This window comes from Felis catus, chromosome B2 (assembly GCF_018350175.1).
Source record: "Felis catus isolate Fca126 chromosome B2, F.catus_Fca126_mat1.0, whole genome shotgun sequence".
NCBI classification, from domain to species: domain Eukaryota; kingdom Metazoa; phylum Chordata; class Mammalia; order Carnivora; family Felidae; genus Felis; species Felis catus.
Genome location: NC_058372.1, coordinates 114,337,493 through 114,361,263, shown reverse-complemented (window position 1 = coordinate 114,361,263; position 23,771 = coordinate 114,337,493). Strand labels below are relative to the sequence as shown.

Here is a 23,771-nt window from a genome sequence, read left to right as displayed (position 1 = left end):
CTGGGTTATTTGTTTTTCAGGTGTGGAGTTTGGTGAGCTCTTTATAGATTTCGGATACTAGCCCTTTGTCCGATATGTCATTTGCGAATATCTTTTCCCATTCCGTTGGTTGCCTTTTAGTTTTGTTGGTTGTTTCCTTTGCTGTGCAGAAGCTTTTTATCTTCATAAGGTCCCAGTAATTCACTTTTGCTTTTAATTCCCTTGCCTTTGGGGATGTGTCGAGTAAGAGATTGCTACGGCTGAGGTCAGAGAGGTCTTTTCCTGCTTTCTCCTCTAAGGTTTTGATGGTTTCCTGTCTCACATTCAGGTCCTTTATCCATTTTGAGTTTATTTTTGTGAATGGTGTGAGAAAGTGGTCTAGTTTCAACCTTCTGCATGTTGCTGCCCAGTTCTCCCAGCACCATTTGTTAAAGAGACTGTCTTTTTTCCATTGGATGTTCTTTCCTGCTTTGTCAAAGATGAGTTGGCCATACGTTTGTGGGTCTAGTTCTGGGGTTTCTATTCTATTCCATTGGTCTATGTATCTGTTTTTGTGCCAATACCATGCTGTCTTGATGATTACAGCTTTGTAGTAGAGGCTAAAGTCTGGGATTGTGATGCTTCCTGCTTTGGTCTTCTTTAAAATTCCTGTGGCTATTCGGGGCCTTTTGTGGTTCCATATGAATTTTAGGATTGCTTGTTCTAGGTTCGAGAAGAATGCTGGTGCAATTTTGATTGGGATTGCATTGAATGTGTAGATAGCTTTGGGTAGTATTGACATTTTGACAATACTTATTCTTCCAGTCCATGAGCAGGGAATGTCTTTCCATTTCTTCAAATCTTCTTCAATTACCTTCATAAGTTTTCTACAGTTTTCAGCATACAGATCTTTTACATCTTTGGTTAGATTTATTCCTAGGTATTTTATGCTTCTTGGTGCAATTGTGAATGGGATCAGTTTCTTTATTTGTCTTTCTGTTGCTTCATTGTTAGTGTATAAGAATGCAACTCATTTCTGTACATTGATTTTTGTATCCTGCAACTTTGCTGAATTCATGTATCAGTTCTAGCAGACTTTTGGTGGAGTCTATCGGATTTTCCATGTATAATATCATGTCATCTGCAAAAAGCGAAAGCTTGACTTCATCTTTGCCAATTTTGATGCCTTTGATTTCCTTTTGTTGTCTGATTGCTGATGCTAGAACTTCCAGCACTATGTTAAACAACAGCGGTGAGAGTGGGCATCCCTGTCGTGTTCCTGATGTCAGGGAAAAAGCTCTCAGTTTTTCCCCATTGAGGATGATGTTAGCTGTGGGCTTTTCATAAATGGCTTTTATGATCTTTAAGTATGTTCCTTCTATCCCGACTTTCTCAAGGGCTTTTATTAAGAAAGGGTGCTGGATTTTGTCAAAGGCCTTTTCTGCATCGATTGACAGGATCATATGGTTCTTCTCTTTTTTTTTGTTAATGTGATGTATCACGTTGATTGATTTGCGAATGTTGAACCAGCCCTGCATCCCAGGAATGAATCCCACTTGGTCATGGTGAATAATTCTTTTTATATGCCGTTGACTTCGATTTGCTAGTATCTTATTGAGAATTTTTGCATCCATATTCATCAGGGATATTGGCCTGTAGTTCTCTTTTTTTACTGGGTCTCTGTCTGGTTTAGGAATCAAAGTAATACTGGCTTCATAGAATGAGTCTGGAAGTTTTCCTTCCCCTTCTATTTCTTGGAATAGCTTGAGAAGGATAGGTATTATCTCTGCTTTAAACGTCTGGTAGAACTCCCCTGGGAAGCCATCTGGTCGTGGACTCTTATTTGTTGGGAGATTTTTGATAACCGATTCAATTTCTTCGCTGGTTATGGGTCTGTTCAAGCTTTCTATTTCCTCCTGATTGAGTTTTGGAAGAGTGTGGGTGTATAGGAATTTGTCCATTTCTTCCAGGTTGTCCAATTTGTTGGCATATAATTTTTCATAGTATTCCCGGACAATTGTTTGTATCTCTGAGGGATTGGTTGTAATAATTCCATTTTCATTCATGATTTTATCTATTTGGGCCATCTCCCTTTTCTTTTTGAGAAGCCTGGCTAGAGGTTTGTCAATTTTGTTTATTTTTTCAAAAAACCAACTCTTGGTTTCGTTGATCTGTTCTACAGTTTTTTTAGACTCTATATTGTTTATTTCTGCTCTGATCTTTATTATTTCTCTTCTTCTGCTGGGTTTAGGCTGCCTTTGCTGTTCTGCTTCTATTTCCTTTAGGTCTGCTGTTAGATTTTATATTTGGGATTTTTCTTGTTTCTTGAGATGGCCTGGATTGCAATGTATTTTCCTCTCAGGACTGCCTTCGCTGCGTCCCAAAGCGTTTGGATTGTTGTATTTTCATTTTTGTTTGTTTCCATATATTTTTTAATTTCTTCTCTAATTGCCTGGTTGACCCACTCATTCGTTAGTAGGGTGTTCTTTAACCTCCATGCTTTTGGAGGTTTTCCAGACTTTTTTCTGTGGTTGATTTCGAGCTTCATAGCATTGTGGTCTGAAAGTATGCATGGTATAATTTCAATTCTTGTAAACTTATGAAGGGCTGTTTTGTGACCCAGCATGTGATCTATCTTGGAGAATGTTCCATGTGCACTCGAGAAGAAAGTATATTCTGTTGCTTTGGGATGCAGAGTTCTAAATATATCTGTCAAGTCCCTCTGATCCAGTGTATCATTCAGGGCCCTTGTTTCTTTATTGACCGTGTGTCTAGATGATCTATCCATTTCTGTAAGTGGGGTGTTAAAGTCCCCTGCAATTGCCACATTCTTATCAATAAGGTTGCTTATGTTTATGAGTAATTGTTTTATATATTTGGGGGCTCCGGTATTTGGCGCATAGACATTTATAATTGTTAGCTCTTCCTGATGGATAGACCCTGTAATTATTATATAATGCCCTTCTTCATCTCTTGTTACAGCCTTTAGTTTAAAGTCTAGTTTGTCTGATATAAGTATGGCTACTCCAGCTTTCTTTTGGCTTCCAGTAGCATGATAAATAGTTCTCCATCCCCTCACTCTCAATCTAAAGGTGTCCTCAGGTCTAAAATGAGTCTCTTGTAGACAGCAAATAGATGGGTCTTGTTTTTTTATCCATTCTGATACCCTATGTCTTTTGGTTGGCGCATTTAATCCATTTACATTCAGTGTTATTATAGAAAGATACGGGTTTAGAGTCATTGTGATGTCTGTATGTTTTATGCTTGTAGTGATGTCTCTGGGACTTTGTCTCACAGGGTCCCCCTTAGTATCTCTTGTAGGGCTGGTTTAGTGGTGACAAATTCCTTCAGTTTTTGTTTGTTTAGGAAGACCTTTATCTCTCCTTCTATTCTAAATGACAGACTTGCTGGATAAAGGATTCTCGGCCACATATTTTTTCTGTTTAGCACACTGAAGATCTCATGCCAATTCTTTCTGGCCTGCCAAGTTTCAAAAGAGAGATCAGTCACGAGTCTTATAGGTCTCCCTTTATATGTGAGGGCACGTTTATCCCTTGCTGCTTTCAGAATTTTCTCTTTATCCTTGTATTTTGCCAGTTTCACTATGATATGTCGTGCAGAAGATCGATTCAAGTTACGTCTGAAGGGAGTTCTCTGTGCCTCTTGGATTTCAGTGCCTTTTTCCTTCCCCAGTTCAGGGAAGTTCTCAGCTATTATTTCTTCAAGTACCCCTTCAGCACCTTTCCCTCTCTCTTCCTCCTCTGGGATACCAATTATGCGTAGATTATTTCTTTTTAGTGTATCACTTAGTTCTCTAATTTCCCCCTCATACTCCTGGATTTTTTTATCTCTCTTTCTCTCAGCTTCCTCTTTTTCCATAACTTTATCTTCTAGTTCACCTATTCTCTCCTCTGCCTCTTCAATCCGAGCCGTGGTGGTTTCCATTTTGTTTTGCATTTCATTTAAAGTGTTTTTCAGCTCCTCGTGACTGTTCCTTAGTCCCTTGATCTCTGTAGCAAGAGATTCTCTGCTGTCCTCTATACTGTTTTCAAGCCCAGCGATTAATTTTATGACTATTATTCTAAATTCACTTTCTGTTATATTATTTAAATCCTTTTTGATCAGTTCATTAGCTGTTGTTATTTCCTGGAGATTCTTCTGAGGGGAATTCTTCCGTTTGGTCATTTTGGATGGTCCCTGGCGTGGTGAGGACCTGCAGGGCACTTCCCCTGTGCTGTGGTGTATAACTGGAGTTGGTGGGCGGGGCCGCAGTCAGACCTGATGTCTGCCCCCAGCCCACCGCTGGGGCCACAGTCAGACTGGTGTGTGCCTTCTCTTCCCCTCTCCTAGGGGCGGGATTCACTGTGGGGTGGTGTGGCCCATCTGGGCTACTTGCACACTGCCAGGCTGTGATGCTGGGGATCTGGCGTATTAGCTGGGGTGGGTAGGCAAGGTGCACGGGGGCAGGAGGGGCAGGCTTAGCTCGCTTCTCCTTAGGTGATCCACTTCAGGAGGGGCCCTTTGGCAGCGGGAGGGAGTCAGATCCGCTGCCGGAGGTTTGGCTCTGCAGAAGCACAGAGTTGGGTGTTTGCACGGAGCGAGCAAGTTCCCTGGCAGGAACTGGTTCCCTTTGGGATTTTGGCTGGGGGATGGGCGGGGGAGATGGCCCTGGTGAGCGCCTTTGTTCCCCACCAAACTGAGCTCTGTTGTCCAGGGGCTCAGCAGCTCTCCCTCCCTTTGTCCTCCAGCCTTCCCGCTTTCTGAGCAGAGCTGTTAACTTATGACCTCCCAGACGCTAAGTCGCGCTTGCTGTCGGAACACAGTCCGTCAGGCCCCTCCACTTTTGCAAGCCAGACTCGGGGGCTCTGCTTGGCCGGCGAGCCGCCCCTCCACCCCGGCTCCCTCCCGCCAGTCTGTGGAGTGCGCACCGCCTCGCTGCCCTTCCTACCCTCTTCCGTGGGCCTCTCGTCTGCGCTTGGCTCCAGAGACTCCGTTCTGCTAATCCTCTGGCGGTTTTTTGGGTTATTTAGGCAGGTGTAGGTGGAATCTAAGTGATCAGCAGGACCCAGCGTCCTGCTGGTGAGCCCAGCGTCCTCCTACGCCGCCATCTTCCCTCTACCCCGACATTGACATTTTAAAGAAAACAGGCCAGGTTTTGCTTCTTGTTTTTTAATAGATTGTTTTTTCATCTTGAGGATTTCTGATATTTTCTCATCATTTGATTCAGGTTATGTGTCCCTGGATACTATCTCTGCAAAAGTGATGTTGTATTCTCAGGGTATCACATCTAGATGCATACAAGTGGTTTTTCTGCCCATCATTAGTGATGCTGACTTTGATCATACTGTCCAAAGTGTTTGGTTTCTCCACTATAGATGGCTCTTTCCTGCCTTGCAAGCTAATAAGTAATCCTTGAGGGATGCTTTAAGACAAGTCTAATACTGTGTTTTTCACCAGACTTTCTCCACTAGATTTAGCGTTCTCTGATTACTCTTTCCCAAGCCATCTTTACTATGATGGTTGCTAATTTGTATTTTTCTGACCCTGTCACTCCCTTGGTATGTATCAGTTGTCATTTGACTCTAAAGAAAAGCTCTCCTTTATCCCATTCTCTACATGTATGTTGTGTGTCTGTGTGTGTGTATTTATCATCAGTATGGGATAATAGATTTCCTCATTTTCAGCAGTTTATGATTCATTACTGTCCTTGATTGTTTTGATGCTTAAATTGTCCCGGATTTGGCCAGCGGGGAGCTTTTTAAGCTGGCTCGCATATCCTTTTGATGTGCTCCATCATTCATTCATTCATTCATTCATTGGTTTGAGTACTTCCTTAACTTTCTGAGTACAGGCATCTTATATCTTCCTCTACCTGACCCTAGATTCAGGCATGTCTCATAGGAGTACTTTTCTCCCTTCCTCTTTCCCTCCCCTCCTTTCCCCTCCTTTCCCCTCCTTCCTTCTTTCCTTACTTTTAGCATTGGTACTTTTGTGTGTGTGTGTTTATTTCTGAGAGAGAGAGAGCGAGTGAGCAGGGGAGGGGCAGAGAGAGAGGGAGACACAGAATCCAAAGCAGGCTGCAGGCTCTGAGTTCAGCACAGAGCCCGATGTAAGGCTCGAACTCACGGACTGCGAGATCACCAACTGAGCCACCCAGGCGTCCCAGCACTGGTTCTTTAAAGTAGGGAATAGAATTTTTAAAAACCAAGATCTAGATGCCTGGTGTTCTCATTGCTACTGGCATCTTTGTGGACTTTTTTAGCAAACAAAGCTAGGACATACATTAATTAATCCATTTATTTTTAGAGATCATGAGTTTATCCTTGATATCTCCCAGTGTAGTCTGTTCTCACAAAGTTTGGTCTTCTCCCATTCCATATTGTATCTCCTGCACCACTGGTCCCCTGGCTCCCAGTAACATCACCATATTTATTCATTTGCTTGATCTTATTATATGAGGTAGTTTTAGAATTGTTGTGTCTATACCACTATGAAAAGTGAAACTACCTAAAAGAGTTCAAGATTTGCCTCTTTGTTTTTTTTCCCTAGACTACAGATACACAGATACCTAAAGCACTGCACTGTGTTCAGAAGTTACTTAAATTAGTTCCCTGATGTTTTTCCTTCTTCAATGTGGTTATGTTATTCATTTGAAATGTTAGTTCATTTAGTTTTTGTTTTCAGTTTTCAGTGTTTTTTTTTTTCTTCCTGTCCTTCTTGATTGAATTTTATGTTTTTAATATGTACTCTGTTGTAATGAATAACTGTGTGTACTTTTTAGATGTTATTAATGTTATATCTTAAGGATAGATTCTAGAAGTACTGCTGAATCAAAGGTTAAATGAATGTTTAGTTTCATTAGATATTGCCAAATTCACTTCCATAGGGAATAGACCATCCTTACATTTTCTATAGTCTGTTTGACTTAGCCTTGCCAGCAAAGGCTGCTGTTAAACAGCTTTTGAATTTTTGTTAGTCTAATGGGTGAGGGTAGTATTTCAGCATAGTTTTAACGTGCATAATTCTCTTAAAGTTAAATTGGTCACATTTTCATATGGTTAAGAACCATTTTTATATCTTTTTTGTGAATTATTCATGTTTTGCTTATTTCTCTACAGGATATTTGGCTTTTTCTCCCTTAATTTTATAAGTTCTTTATTTTTTTTTTTTAAGTTTACTTACTTATTTTTGAGAGAGCAAGCTGGGGAGGGACAGAGAAAGGGAGAGACAGTCCTGAGCAGGCTCCACACCATCAGCACAGAGCCCAACCTGGGGCTTGAACTCACAAACTGTGAGATCATGACTTGAGCCAAGACCAAGAGTTGGCCACTTAACCAGCTGAGCCACCCAGGCATTCCTAAGTTCTTTAATATTAAGGATATTTGTTATTTTTGATGATATATTTTTTATATAGTTGTCCAGCTTGTCTTTGTGTCTTTTGACTTTGCTTATATTTTGTTGTTTGTTTTTGCCATGCAAGTGTTTATTGTCATCGTGTTTATCCATCTTTTTATTCCATTTGGATTTGAGTACTTTTTAAAAAGCCTTTCTGTATGTTCAGGCTATAGAAGAATTCACTCATGTTTTCTTCTATTGTATAGTTTTGTGTTTTATATTTATATATCTAATCCATTTTTTAGTTTGTTTTTATGGAGTGAGTAATGAATCTTATTTTCTCTTTTTTTCCATATAGCTATCCATTTGTCTCAATACTATTTCTTTAAAAAGGCCTTCTGTGGATATAACTGTCATATCATATACTTATTATATACTGGATTGATCTTATGCTATATACTAGATATTATCATATACTAGATTTCCACTTGTAGTTGCATCTGTTGATAATAGATTTGTTCTGTTCCATTGGTCTGTTTGACTATTCATGTACCAGGATTCATGTACTATTTTTATATATTTTTAAGTATGTTTAATTATTTTTAATATGTTTTAATGTCTGATAACAGGGCTGGTCCCTGCTCATAGCTTTTTTTTTTTGTTTTTTTTTTTTTTCATTATTTTCCTTGCTATTCTTGCATGTTTATTTTTTCTGTTGGACATGTCCTATCAATTGTCTACCTCCAGAATAAAAACAGGTGTTGATATTTTTATTCGACTAACATTAAATTTATCAACTAATTTAGAGAGAACTGACATCTTGATAATGTTGAGACACATACTAAGAACAGGAGATGTCTTAATATTTAAGTCCATTTTTATGTCTCTTAGGGGAGTTTTATAATTTTCTTAATAGATTTTAAAAAATATTTAAGTGTAAGTATATTTCAAAGTATTTTGCTCTTGTTGCCATTGCAAACTGAGTTTTCTCTTCCTTTATGTCATCTAACTTCTCATTTGTCTATTGGATGAAGGTTATTTTTATGCTAATTTTATATGCTGCAAACTGAATTTTTCTGTTGACTTGGTTTTATCAATTCTTTAATTTTCTTTTTTTTTTAATGCTTATTTTTGAAGGAGAGAGATAGAATGTGAGAGGGGCAGAGAGAGAGGGAGACAGAGAATCCGAAGCAGGCTCCAGGGTCTAAGCTGTCAGTAAAGAGCCTGACATGGGGCTTGAACTCACAATCTGTGCGATCGTGACCTGAGTGAAGTCAGTCACCCAACCGACTGAGCCACCCAGGCGTCCCTGATTCTTTAATTTTCTAATTGTACTACAGAGATACTTTTGCTTTGTCCCAATTATTATTTCTCTGATAGTTTTTTATTCTTATTGTTATGGTTAATACCTACAGTACAATATTAAACAGTAGTGAGAGATTTGCCATTCTTGCTTTGTTCCTGACCTTTGTGGACATACCTCTATTGTATCCCCTTTAAGTAAGATGCTAGCTTTAGGATTGAGGTTTATATTTGTATATAGATTCATGCTGAAGAATTTTCCTTCCGTTTTTAGTTTTTCAAGAGTTTTGAGGTACTGAATTTCATCCAAGGACTTTTCCGCATCTATGAAGATAATGGTTCTTTTTATACCTATTAATATGATTAATTATAGTAATTGATTTCTAACCAGTTAAAGTATAAGCCCCTTTTAGAGTGTATGATTTTCTTAATATGGTGTTCAAATCTATTTGATAATAGTTAGGATTTTTGCTTTGATAGTTGTATTTGTTATCTATTGTTGAGTAATAAATCTCCTTAAAACTTACAGCTTAACACATAAACATTTATTATTTCTAGGGATCAGGAGTATGTGTGTGGCTTGATTGGGTGCCTCTGGCCTAGGGTCTCTCATGAAGCTATAATCAAGATACCCAGGAACCAACTGAGGGAAGATTGATTTGAAGCTTACTCAAGTGGCTATTGGCAGGCCTCAGGTCCTCACTGACTATTAGCTGGGGATATCAGTTTCTTGGGCTTGCCTGGACTTGCCATGGGGCTACTTACAACCTGGAAGTTTGTTTCCTCCAAATTGAGGGTTCTGAGAGAAAGAGAATAGATAAGATAGAAACCCACAGTCTTTGTAACCTAATCCTGGAAAGGAACATCCCATGTCTTTACTGTATTGTTTATTAGATGAGAGTCACTAGGTCCAGTCCAGTCAAGTGGAGAAGATTACATACACAAGGGTGTAAACACCGGGGGGGGGGGGGGGCAGTGATCATTAGGGATCATCACAGAGACTGCCTGCTATAATATACCTAAATAATATTGGTCTAATTTCATTTTTTTTGTGCTATATATATCAGATTTAGGTATCAGTGTTATACTTCATTAAAAGAATTGGGGTGTTTCTTCATTTTCTATCTCAAAAACAATATATTTGGCATCAGAACTACATGGTTTGTAAAGATTTGGTAAAATCTTCCTGTGAAACTGTCTGGGTTTGGTACTTTTTTGCTTTCAATGAGTCTAGTGGCATTATAATTCTTTTGTTCTTGTAAGTTCTTTAGTTTTGTTATTTGCTTGGAGGCCCTGAGTGTTCTCTGTCTATGAAGTCTAGTGCTTTATTAGGATAAGTCTTAGAATTGATTCTTTATAGTCAGTTTCCCCAGGTATTGAATGAACCCTTTCAATAGGTAAATATTTGTTGTTTCATTTCCAGTTATTCATATAGTATGTCTTCTTTGCCTATTTCTCTGACTCCTTTTTCTTTTTTTAATGAATTTCATTCTCTTGGTTGTTTTCCTGTTTTTCTTCAATGTCCTGTATTAAATTTTTATTTATGCTTATTCTTGTCTTTTATTTCTTTTTTTGAGTTCAATCAACTTTCATTTATTTTATCTCCCAGCCCCAATTTTTTTTTTTTTTTTTTTTTTTTTTGGTATGTGTGTGGGTCCATTTCTAGTCCTGTTTTTTAAATTTCCTTTTTTCATGCAACTGTGCTACTTGAAGATACTGAATTCAGTTTGGAATGACCATTTTTCTTTCATGGGTTTTCTCAGGGAGAGAGGTGCTTTTCATCAGCTGAAATGTTTGAATTTACATGTTCTGCTTTATTCTTACAGTAGCTTTTTATACAATTAGCTTGATATTTTCTATTTCTGAATAATTTGTGGCTAGGATCCCTAATTTGAGAGTGCCAGCTTCTCACAGTTTAGTTTTGAATGGATGCATTAGTGATACAGTGGAAATGGGAGAGGAGTTGGCATGATTTGTATCTCTTTTGTTTTTACAGAATCTTTATTTTTCCCCTCTAATTTTTTTCTTTTATTTCTCTGAGGGTTTCACCTCTTCTCTACTTATCTGGGTCTTCTTTGGAAGCTGTGCTTATTCAAACTATCAATTTTAGCCTTTCTCACTTTCAGATTCCTTTTCTATAGCCAGTCCTGTGAACCACCAAATCCCCAAGTTGTACTCAGTATTTTAGAACATAGTGTTAGATTTTCTCATTCTGGGGGTGATTTTGACTGTACTTCCTCAAAGTCTTCCATGTCCCTCTCCTGTTGTACATGGATTTCTTAAGCCCCCTCTTTATCACTTTGTGCCCATCAGCTTTCAATGGCAGCAGGAAATCATTTTTGTAATTTGGTGTTTATTTCCGTACCTGATAATATCAAAGATGTAGTATTCTCTGTCTCTGAGTAATCCTGTTGGCATGGTTTTCTTTCACTCCTTGCTAATTTTGTAATTTGGGGGAGGATGTGTGGAGAGATTAGGAATCACTTGGCAGCCATTTATCTTCCAGACCAACTCCTGAAATTTTAGTTTTTAAAACTTAGCAGATTTATCAGTAGAGTTTTCCAAACATTTAGGAAAGAAATAACATCAATATTACATACATTCTTTCACTGAAAAGAAGAAGTTATAATTCCTATCTCTTTTAATGAGTGTAGCATTTATTCCAAAACCTAGAAATGACATTATAAGAAAGCAAATTATAGGTCAATTTCATAAACGTAAATGTAAAAATCCCAAACAGAATATTAAAAAATTTAGTCAAATGATAAAAATGATAATGCATCATGACTACAAGGGGTTTATTCCCAAAATGCAAGGTTGGTTTAATATGCCATATTAACAACAACAACAACAACAACAACAACAACAAAGGGACACAGATCATTACAATCTGACAGATGCAGAAAAAGCATTTCACAGATTTCAACATCTGTTCATGATAGAAACTCTTAGCACCCTAGGTAGGAACTTTCTTAGTCTAATAAAGGACATTTACAAAAATCCTACAGCAAACATCTCATAATGATAAAAATATTGAAAGCTTTCCCTCTGACATCAGAAACAAGGACAGTACTGTCACCACTTCTGGTCATCATTATACTAGGTATCCTAGACAGTTCACTAAGGCAAATTAAAGAAGTTGTAAGGATTGGATTATAAGAAATAAAATCTTATTCACATATGACATCATTGTGATCCAAATGAATATATAGCTAATGTATTAGAATTAGTCAATTTTGTAAGTTTGTTGGCTTCAAGGTCAATAAAAATCAAAGCATTTCTATATGCCAAGTAGCAAACAAATAAACAACAAAATTTAAAAAATAATACCATTCAAAGTAGCATTAGGAAAAAAAAAACCTAACGCCTAGGAACAAATAAAAACAAAAGGTATGTCAGAATTCTGCATTGAGAGCTAGAAAACATTACTGAGAGAAATTAAGACCTAAATGGTGAAATAGAAATATACCATGTCCATGGAATAAAAGACTCAATGTTGTAAAGATTCAGTTCTCTGCCAAAATAATCCACATAATGTAGTTCCAGTAAAAATTCCAGCAAATTGGTGTGTGTGTGAGAGAGAGAGAGAGAGAGAGAGAGAGAGAGAGAGTGTGTGTGTGTGTGTGTGTGTGTGTGTGTGTGTATGTGAATGGACAGCCTCTAAAATTCATATGCAAATGCAGAGTACAAAGAAGAACTAAAGTGGTCATGAAGAACAAAGTTGGAAGGTTTAAAATACCAGAGAGCAAAGTTTAAACTACCTGTTATGAAACTAAAGTAATTTAAACAGTCTGCTATTTGTACATACAAGGGTAGAAAAATTGACCAGTAGAGTTCAGAAACAGATCCAAAATATATGGTTATTTAATCAAAGAGGAATGTTACACTTTTAGTGCGTTAGGAAAGAATGGTCTCAAAAAAAAAAAAAAAAATTAAAAAAAAGGAAGGAATGGTCCCTTTAGTGAGTGTATATATATGTGTACAATCAATTCAAGATGAATTGCAGGTAGAAAAGTGAAAGGTAAAACAGTGAAGCTATTTGAAAGAATACAGGAGAATATTTGGTCTTGAAGTAGTCAAAGATTTCTAAAACAAGACACAATAATCACTAACCATAAAGAAAAAGATTGATGAATTAGACTGTATTAAAGTTAATCAAAAACATAACTTCTATCAAAAACATATCGAAGAGGATGAAAATGCAACCTGCAGAGTGAGAGATTATCTCAATATTTATATCTTACAAAAGACATAGCTAGAATATGTAAAGAACCCCTTCAAAGCAATAAGAGAGACAATCCAGGGGCACCTGGGTTCAGTCTGTTAATCGTCCTACTTCATTCAGCTTGGGTCATAATCTCACAGCTGTGAGTTCAAGCCTCACGTCTGGCTCTGTGCTGACAGCTCAGAGCCTGTAGCCTGCTTCAGATTCTGTCTCTGTCTCTCCGTCTTCTCTCTCCCACCCCTTCAAATATAAATAAACATTAAAAAAAAAAAAGACAACCCAGTTAAAATAAATGGACAGGAAACTTGAACTGACTTTTCAGAGGATATCTGAATAGCCAAAAAAAAAAAAAAATAGGTTAAAAAGCACTGAACTTCATTAGCCATTAAAGAACTGAATTAGAATCACTACTTTTCACTGTGTTCCCATAAGAAAAGCTAAAATGAAAAAGATGGAATATATCAATTGCAACTCTCAGAAACTACTGATGGGAGTGTAAGTTGGTACAATGGAAAATGCCCAGTATCTACTAAAGTTGAATGTCACATACCCTATGTCACAGTAATTCTATTTCTGTGTATATGTGGTTGATAGAAATTATGGCCTTCCCTAAATGTCTATATCCTAACCCTTGGAACCTGTGATTATATTACATTATATGTCAAGGGGGAATTAAGTTGCTGATGGATTATGGACTTAAGGTTGATACTCAGCTGACCTTAAAATAGGGGGATTATCCTGGGGGACTGGGCCCAGTATAACCACAAAGTTCCTTAAAATGCTAGAGGGAAGCTGAAAAGTTCTAAGTCAGAAAAGGAGGTTTACTGACAGAAGCAAGATCAGAGTTGATGCAGTGTGAGAAGGGTTTAACCCATCAGGGCAACCTTTGAAGATGGAGGAGGATGGCCATGAGCCAAGAATTGTGATCAGGCTCTAGAAACTAGAAAAGGCAAGGAAATGGACTCTCCCCTAGAGCCTCCAAAAGGAATGTAGTCCTACTGAAATCTTGATGTTAAACTAGTGAGTCTTGTTGGACTTTAACCTACAGAACTGCAATAGATAACTAATGTAGTATAAATGCAGTAGAAATGCCTACAGTTGTTTACAGACACATACTAGAATGTTCATAGCAGTACCATTCATAATAGCTAAAAATAGGAAACAGTCCTAAAGATCCTTCATCAAATGGAAGGGAGAAATCAGAGTAGACAGAGTTAATTGAAATATCTTAATGGTTCATATAATCACAATGTGATAGTCTGATGAATTCATTTTCAATATAGAAATTACCTGCCAAAGTGATATTGACCAATTTAAGACCAGTGTTGGGTAGTCAGGGTGCACTGTATTTTGAGATACTAGACATAAAATGGAAATATTACTTCATGCAGAAGTTTACTATTTGATTAATATATAGAGTATTTATTAAAATTTAAATTGTGGCGCACCTGGGTGGCTCAGTTGGTTAAGTGCTGACTCTTGGTTTCAGCTCAGGTCATGATCTCATGGTTTGTGGGTTCAAGCTCCCATGTTGGGCTCTGCACAGTGTGGAGCCTGCTTGAGATTCTCTCTCTCCCACTCTCTCTGCTCCTCTCCCTCACATGCCCACTTTCTCTCTCTCAAAAAAAAAGTTCAATTGTGCATGGAAATGATTCTCACCAATTTCAGGATATTAGCTGCTGCTGGAGACAGAAAGAAGTCAGGAAGAGAAGGCAAAGGGATGAGAATAGAGTTCAGAAATAAGTGTGGCAAAATGTTAACATCTTTAAAATCTGGGTGGTGGGTACATGAGTGTGTTATTTTCTGTGTATTTGAAATATTTTGTAATTAGAAAAAGTTCTTAACAGAGTACAGGAATTAATATTGCATTAACTGTGATATATACCTTTTTTCCCCCACATTCAGTCAGGCCTTAATTAGATTTCTGTAACATGTTGTTCTTTAAAGTGGTAGCAGAGAACCAATCATGCCTTTATATTCTGGTTTCACTAAGTTAATATTGGAGAAAAAAGTCTTGTTTGGAGTTCTGGAACTTTGTAGGTGTAGTGTCTTCATTTCTGAAATCTGGATTCCTTAACAGGTATTAGAGTCCTTTTATTTTATTTTATTTTATTTTTTTTTAATTTTTTTTTCAAAGTTTATTTATTTTTGGGACAGAGAGAGACAGAGCATGAACGGGGGAGGGGCAGAGAGAGAGGGAGACACAGAATTGGAAACAGGCTCCAGGCTCTGAGCCATCAGCCCAGAGCCTGACGCGGGGCTCGAACTCACGGACCACGAGATCGTGACCTGGCTGAAGTCGGACGCTTAACCGACTGCACCACCCAGGCGCCCCTAGAGTCCTTTTAACATTCACCTAAAAGTAGTAATGCTATAGTTCCAGCAAATCCTCATTTTTTCTTCCTTTTTTAAAGAAGAATTTAACATTTATTTATTTTTGAGAGAGAGAGAAAGAGCGAGCAAGCGAGGGGGGGGGGGGGGGGGGGGAGAGAGAGAGCAAAAGAGACACAGAATCCAGAGCAGGCTTCAGGCTCTGAGCTGTCAGCACAGAGCCCGTTGCGGGGCTCGAACTCATGAACTGCAAGGTCATGACCTAAGCTGAAGTCAGACGTTTAACCAACTGAGCCACCTAGGAACCCCTTATTTTTTCTTCGTAATGGAGACTGTTTTCCCCATAGAGTCTTTACTCACTAACAACTAGAACAATGGAACAAAAAGAATCCTTAGATAGTTAGCAAAAGAAGGTGAAAGGTGAGAAGTGGGTGATGGTGGTGGGAGCCACCTGTTGCAGGGCTGTAAGAAAAATGTGTGAGGGCTGGAAAATTAATAGCACAGTGGAATGAAAGGAAAGTCAGGCTAAGTACTTCTATTATGCATTTAGGTGATGTAGTGGACAGAATAGCAGCACCTCCCCCCACAAGATGTCTGCCCACATTTTGTTCTTCCTCAGAATTTGTTACACGTTGATCCTTGAACAACATGGGTTTGTATTACATGGATCTACTTATACCTGGATTTTTCACAGTACTGTAAATATATGTACTCTTCCTTATGGTTTTCTTAATATTTTCTTTTCTCTAGCTTACTTCATTGTGAAAATATATAATACATATACAAAATGTTTGTTAATTGACTATGTCATTGGTAAGGCTTTTGGTCAACAGTAGACTATTAGGAGTTAAGTTTTGGGGGAGTCAAAAGTTATACATAGAGTTTTGACTGTGTGAAGTCAGCACCCCTAACACCCATGTTGTTCATGTATTAACATTTGACAGAAGAGAACTTGTGGCTGTGATTAAGGTTCTGGACTCTAAAACAAGGAGATTATTCTGGATTATCTGGGTGGACCCAATCTAATCATATGAGCCTTTAAAAAATAAAGACATGAGGCAGAATGGAAAGTCAGAGAGATGAGAGGCATGAAAAGTCTTCGAAGATGGAGAAAGGGGACCTCAAACCAAGGAAATGCAGGTTGTGTTTAGAAGATAACAATTCCCCAGCTGAAAACCAGCACAGAAATAGGGGCCTTAGTTCTAAAATTGCATGGAACTTAATTTGGCCAACAGTCTGACAAAGTTTGGAAGTATATTAGTGTCTAGAGACACCAGAAAGGAAAGCAAGTCTTGCCTACATGTTGATTCAGCCTTGTGAGACTAAGCAGTGGATCCTCGTTGAGCCATGGTTACCCAGACTTCTGACCTATAGAATTGAGGTAATTAGTGTTAAGCCACTGAATTTGTGTTATAGCATCAATAGTAAATAATACAGGTGATGATATTTTAAAAATGTGCTTTCTGTTTATAACAGGATAGGTGCTCATTCTAGTAAATATGAATCACCTGGGGATTTTACTAAACTACACAGTTCTGTTTTCATAGATCTGAGGTTAAGCCTTGAGATGATGCTGATGTTGCTGGCCCACACAACCACACATTGAATAACAAGATTCTAGATTATCTTTAAACATCTTTTTTTTTTTTTTTAATTTTTTTTTCAACGTTTATTTATTTTTGGGACAGAGAGAGACAGAGCATGAACGGGGGAGGGGCAGAGAGAGAGGGAGACACAGAATCGGAAACAGGCTCCAGGCTCCGAGCCATCAGCCCAGAGCCTGACGTGGGGCTCGAACTCACAGACCGCGAGATCGTGACCTGGCTGAAGTCGGACGCTTAACCGACTGTGCCACCCAGGCGCCCCTAGATTATCTTTAAAATATAGTAATGTGTAGAGTAAAAAATTAAAGTTATCATCCACAGGTAACTAGCATTAATGCTGTGGTGTGATTTCTTCATGTCTTTTTAAAATAGACATTAATTTTCTATTAAAAAAATTAGGATCACATGGTATATAGTTTATAAAATGGTAGTGTTCCTGTATTATTAAATATGCTTGAAAACATGAATTTAATAAGTGTAAAATATTCCATCAATATGGATGTACTAAAATATTCTGCTTTGGTTGTTTCCAACTTTTCTCCATTATGATTAATGCTATGATAATTACCTTATAAATAATGCTTTTCCACATTTCAGATTATTTCCTTAGAATAAATCCTGCAAATAGTTCAAGTACTTAATCAAAGGATATGAAGATGTTCTAACTTTTTCATCCAAAATGCTAGGTTATCCTTCAGGAAAGATTCTGCCAATTTATATTAATACCAGCTGTATATGTGTGTCTGTTTGAGAGCATCCTGCCTTATAGGAGTATAATCTTTAATTTTTCATAAATTTTTTTTAAGTTTATTTATTTTGAGAGAGAGTGAGGAGGGGAGGGCAAAGAGAGAGGGAGAGAGAGAATCCTAAGCAGACTCCACGTTGTCAGTGCAGAGTATGATGCAGAGCTTGATTCCATGAGATCATGACCTGAGCTGAAATCCTAAGTCAGACGCTTATCTGACTGAGCCACCCAGGTGCCCCATGAATATAATCTTTTAAAACAGCTTTTCTAATTTTGATAATCAAAAATTAAATTTTATTTGAATTTGCAATTTTAAAGGTTTTTGGTAATACATAAATTTTCACATTCACTGGTGTGTGTGTGTGTGTGTGTGTGTGTGTGTGTGTGTGAATTGTCTGCATTTTCTTTTCCTGGGTTTCTTTGGAAGATCAAAGATTTAGCTGTTTATACAGAATGAAAAACATTTTTATTCCTATATCTCCCTAGTGAAATAAAATTCTCACCTATGCAGTTTAGAGTCTGCCTAATTTGTTTCCATTCTTTAACATTGTTTTCATGAATGTAAATAAACCTTAACCCAAAGTATTAGCATTTCTAGCTGCTACCCATTAGTTCAAGGTGTATTACAAAGAAAGGGAGCTGTAAGCATGCTTGTCCCAAGGGAGCTAGGTAGGTAGTAACCCTTTTCTTAAATAAAACGCAAAATATTTATACATAACATGCACCCACTTGCAAAGAGACAAATGTGCATGCTTGTGTGCATGCACATATAGACACACACACACACGCAATATCCCAGATCTCAGAATAATTACAAAGCAAACTCCATTTTTGATGTGGCAGTGCCTGTTCTCTGAATATGAGATGTCTACCTCTGGAAGCAGTCACATTGCCTGTGTTAGCTTGTTTTGTAGTTACCAACATTATTATGTGGAAATTCTTTAGATCCTGTAATATCAAGAAAATTCACCTCTGAGCAGGCTAAGATTACTGACTGAATATTAAAATCAGAGTTGATGTCCCAAAATATTTTCACACACATGAATACAGAAATTCACACATTCAACCATATACTTTTTTTTTTTTAATTTTTTTTTTCAACGTTTATTTATTTTTGGGACAGAGAGAGACAGAGCATGAACGGGGGAGGGGCAGAGAGAGAGGGAGACACAGAATCGGAAACAGGCTCCAGGCTCCAAGCCATCAGCCCAGAGCCTGACGCGGGGCTCAAACTCACGGACCACGAGATCGTGACCTGGCTGAAGTCGGACGCTTAACCGACTGCGCCACCCAGGCGCCCCTCAACCATATACTTTCTTATTCAGGCCGTCTCTGCATAAAATAATTGGAGCCTCATGAGGCCAGTCACCCGAGGGTAGGAATCCTGAGAATAGGGGAGAATCTTTGGGTTCTTGCCTTCTCTTTTCCATAATATGTCAAGAGATGTGAGATCAGGTAGAAAGTAGGAGGGAGAAGGTGCCAGGAAGATAAGTACATGTGCAAACAAGTGCTTATGGTTAAGCCTGGACTTTAAAGTATTGTGATCAGAGGTGCTGTTGCTAATTATATACGTTTTACATACCACATTTCCACATGTCACCACAATTTGCTTTATTGGCTTTGGCTCTTAATATGCACTGTCAAAGGACTAGCAGTTTATGGTACTAGACCAAATTTATTTAAATTGATGATTCCAAACTTTAAATTTATGACATCATGTTAGTTTGTAATATGAATGTTTTCTTTAAAACTTTAAAATATTTATGCTTTTACTTATATTACACAGTATTCCTTAAGCTAATCTTAGATATATGTCTATTTAAAAAAAAAAAATCAACTTGGAGTCTTTTGCTTCAGCCTTATCTATAGTAGAACACAGTTATTCTACCTTTATCTGGAAATAAAAATTGTAATATAGGGGCACCTGGCTGGCTTGGTCAGTGGGAGTGTGTGACTCTTGATCTTGGGGTTGTGAGTTGGAGCACCACAGTGGGTGTAGAGATTACTTAAAAAAATAAAACCTTTAAAATAATTGTATATATTTTGTAGTCTTGTTAACAGATTTGAGGAAGGATAGTATACCATCATTTGCTGGGCTTCATGGTATAAGTATAGTTCTTTTACTTTCAGTACTTTAAGGGTCAAGTCATTTTCATCCAGGAAACATGATACTACTTTACTAGCAGAAACACTACTGTCATTTGTAGTGACCTATCAATGCAACCAACTTAATAAAAGCTAGTACACATAGAGTTTAATATATGTCAGGCACTGTGAGGCTACAAAATATAAACAACATTTATATTCTAAAGTATAAATAATACTGTTCTCTACTATGGATGTGGCTGAGGCCGATGTCACACTTTTTTTTTTAAACAAATATGGGTGCCTGGGTGGTTCAGTTGATTGAGCTTCTGACTCTTGATTTTGGCTCAGGTCATGATCTCATGGTTTGTGGGATCAAGCCTTTCTCTCTCTTTCTCTCTTCTCTCTCTGCCCTTCCCCGCCCCCCCCCCCCCCCCCCCCGCTCGTGTGCTCTCTCAAAAAATGGATAAACTTAAAAAAAAAATCACATAGTCACTCCTCTAGGACTTTATTTAAATGAATTGTGGCATACATATTGTAAACACGTTTCGTATATTAACTTAATATTCATAATAATTCTATGGCATAAGTACTATTATCATATCTATTTTATAAACAAGCATACCAAAGCCCAGGGATTTTAAGTAATTTAATCTTCCTCATCCTTTTTATACTGTGACTTCTGTGCTGTATTTTACAGGGTGTAGTATGCAACCAGTCTATTGGGAAAGCCTGCAGTCTGGCTCAAGTCTATGCACTTCACATCAAAGCCTAATTGTCTCCCAACACAATTATTTGTTTCTCAATTCTTTATTGCAGAGTTCACTAAAAGTACCGTTATTTAGAAACAAACAGTTCTTAAAATGTATAACTTTTACTAAAAAACTTAAGAAAAATTTAATTGTTTTAAAATTGTTTTTCTTGAATATATTTGTTCAAAGGCCTGGAACTTAACAGTCAACTTATTAGAAAGTACTAGCACATTGAACAGTCCTTTCAGGCGTCAAGACTGACTTTGTAACACCTGCCACCGGTGTTAGTTTTTCTCGTTACGGGTAGTTTACTGTTGCAGCCATACAGTAATGAGGAGTGTATCTACATTTGATTAATTTCCTCATCTCCTGTCTGAGGTGTCACAGGAGATTTTGAACATTGACAATAATAATTATACTAATAGAAGATATTTTTAATTCTTTTGTCAAAATAAAGGAGTTTAATGTCATTTTATAAATTGAGTCTGCTGTAATTCATCAGAATTTTAAGATTTAGGTCTTCCAGTTTTCCATGTAGATTATTCCCTGCAGTAAATTGCATTAACAGGTGGAAAACTGCATCTACATTCTAGAAGTAATTAATTAGTGTATAATCCTGTAAGGTTGATTAGGAAGCTGTTTCTATTTTTGGATATATCTTGTTGATTGGACATTTTCTTTGTAGGTTATGGTTATCAACATTTAAAGTTTTATGTTTAAACGTTAATTTTTGGATTAATGGTCTTGTGTAGGTTATCATCTGAATGTTCCGTATTTCTCTGTTAAACTACCTTGTGTTCTTTTGCCAATAATTTTTTTGGTAGTATTTACTAATGTATATTAAATGTTGGGGCACCTGGGTGGCTCAGTTGGTTAAGCATCCAACTCTTGATCTCTGCTCTGGTCATGATCCTACTGCTCATGAGTTCAAGCCCCACCTTGGGTTCTGTGCTGTTAGAGCCCACTTGAAATTCTCTCTCTCCCTCTCTCTCTCTGTCCCTACCCTGCTTGCACGTGCTCTTGTGCTTTCTCTAAATAAATAAACTTCAAATGTATATCAGTACACAAACACATCCTAGGCATACGTAAAAAATGGATATTGGGGCGCCTGGGTGGCTTAGTCAGTTAAGCCTCCAACTTTGGCTCAGGTCATTATCTCATGGTTTGTGAGTTTGAGCCCCGCCTCAGCCTCTGTGCTGACAGCTCAGAGGCTGGAGCCTATTTTCGGATTCTGTGTCTCCTGCTTTCTGCCCCTACCCCGTTCACACTGTGTCTCTCTCAAAAAATAACCATTAAAAAAAAATTTTTTTTAAGTGGATGTCAGAGTTTGATCACAACAGGTAGGTTTTACAAAGATTACCTCAAGATTTGTTAAGAGTTGTAAAATATGATTCAAAATGGCATACCTCACCTTGTAAGATACGGCAAAGGAAAAAAAAAATGCATGGTATAAAGTTGGATTCTTCTTTAGAAGCAGAGAATTCCAAATATAAGCAAGCTTACATAGATAATAACTTTTATTGTCATAAACTCATCTACATTTTCCTAACATTCAGGCTTTAACCAACTTTTATATGTTCAGCTGAATCTAAATGAATTTATTTCCGACATAATCCTTTTCTGTATTGTAGGCACAGTTGAGCCAACATCCGTGTCAATTCTAGGATATAATTTAGAACCATGACGTACTCAATTTATGCTGTGAAAAGTTTTATCGAGTTGTGTTCAGTATTTTTAAAAAAATTTTTTAATTTAATGTTTATTTTTGAAGGAAAGAGACAGAGCATAAGCGGGGGAGGGGCAGAGAGAGGGAGACACAGGATCCAAAGCAGGCTGCAGGCTGTCAGCACAGAGCCCGATGAGGGGCTCGAACTCACAAGCTGTGAGATCATGACCTGAGCTGAAGTCAGACGCCCAACCGACTGAGCCATCCAAGTGCCCCGAGTTGTGTTCAGGATTAACAGCATTCCTATCTCTAAGACTATTAGACATTATTCCTATGATTTCTATTCCATTTTAATTTTTGACATTGTTTTCTGTTTATTACAACAAGGCAAGTACTCAGTTTTGGGGTTAGATTCAGATTCTTAGGAGATTTGTTCCTTCTTCCCATTTAAATTCATTGAAAACTATTTTCAGGGCTGTTTGCCTCTAAAAGCAATTGTTCATAATTGAGGCAGATTGTAGGAATTCACAGCTGTGAAGAGAAAGTTCTCTTTCCCAGTGGGTTACTAAATAGGCTTTTGTGAGAATTTACTGGAATATTTTTCCTGATGAAAGAGTCAAAGACTAAGAGTCTGTTGTTCTTGGTGCTAATAGAACCAGAACACCTGCAGCTGAGCATTTACACTTTGGAAAGCAGAACTAATGTAAGGTCTTCTTTTATGTAGGGAGTAGTTTGAAAGCAATAATTTTTCTTAAAAAATTACAATTCAGACATGATCTTTGTTCCAAATTAGAGGTTTTAACAGTGAAAGCTCATTGAAGTATGCAGTCAAAATAAAACTCACATACAGCATTTCCTATGTAGTATAGCTTTGTGCATTCTGCTAATGTACACATAATTAATTGGCAAACATGAAGCCTTTTACTGTGTCCACTGATTTGTGTTAATACTTCCCTTTCTTGTTCCACTTTGTTTCTTAATCACCCAATTCATAAAAACCCCATTTGGGGAAAATGCATCCCTGCTATAGGAAATCACTACTCAACCCAAGCCACTGTCAGCTTTCTTAATGGCATCTGTTTCCGTCCTAGTCTCGTTTCCCTGTGTACTGTGAGGTTAAGAGCACACATAGTGAGCTAACCTTCCTGTGTTTAAATTTTGGCTGTTACAGTGGCATGGCCTTGAGTGAGCTATTTATTTCATCTCTAGGTGGCTTCAGTTTTCCCTCTGTAAAATGGATATTACTGTACCTCATATACTTTTCCCATCCATATCCTCATTGTGTAGTCCCTTGCCCCATTTTTTCCTTATAGCACTTATCCCCACTGGTTCTATATCGTTCAGTATCTTTCTCTCCTAACAGGAATGTAAACTCAGTACAGGGTTTTATTTTGGTCATTGTTGTAGTCCCACACCTAGACAACCTGCCATAGGTGGTGCTTAGTAAATACTTGCTCAAAGGCTGTATACAGATGCTGGGTTAAGAACCAATATTTTCCTGACAACTACTGACCTTACTTTTATTATGCACCTTTTTTTTTTTTCTTTTTCCCATGGTATGACCCTGACATTTCCTACTCCAGTATTTTTACTTAATCCAGGTTTTCTCATTAGGCCACTATTCACTTTTAAAAGATAATTTGGGCTTTTAGAAATAAAAACTAAATTCTTATTTTGCAAAGTAAAGGATAAGCAAGCACAGTGAAACTGCTGATACTATTTTCAAAGGGAAATATTCAGTACTATGTAGTAAATTGAACTGTATACT

General features: G+C 37.6%; 1 protein-coding gene across 5 annotated transcripts in view; it reads left to right on the top strand.

The window, feature by feature from the left end:
• Positions 1-23,771, top strand: part of ECHDC1 (ethylmalonyl-CoA decarboxylase 1) — a 54,610-nt gene that overhangs the window by 29,839 nt on the left and 1,000 nt on the right. The gene's annotated exons all lie outside the window — the stretch shown is intronic.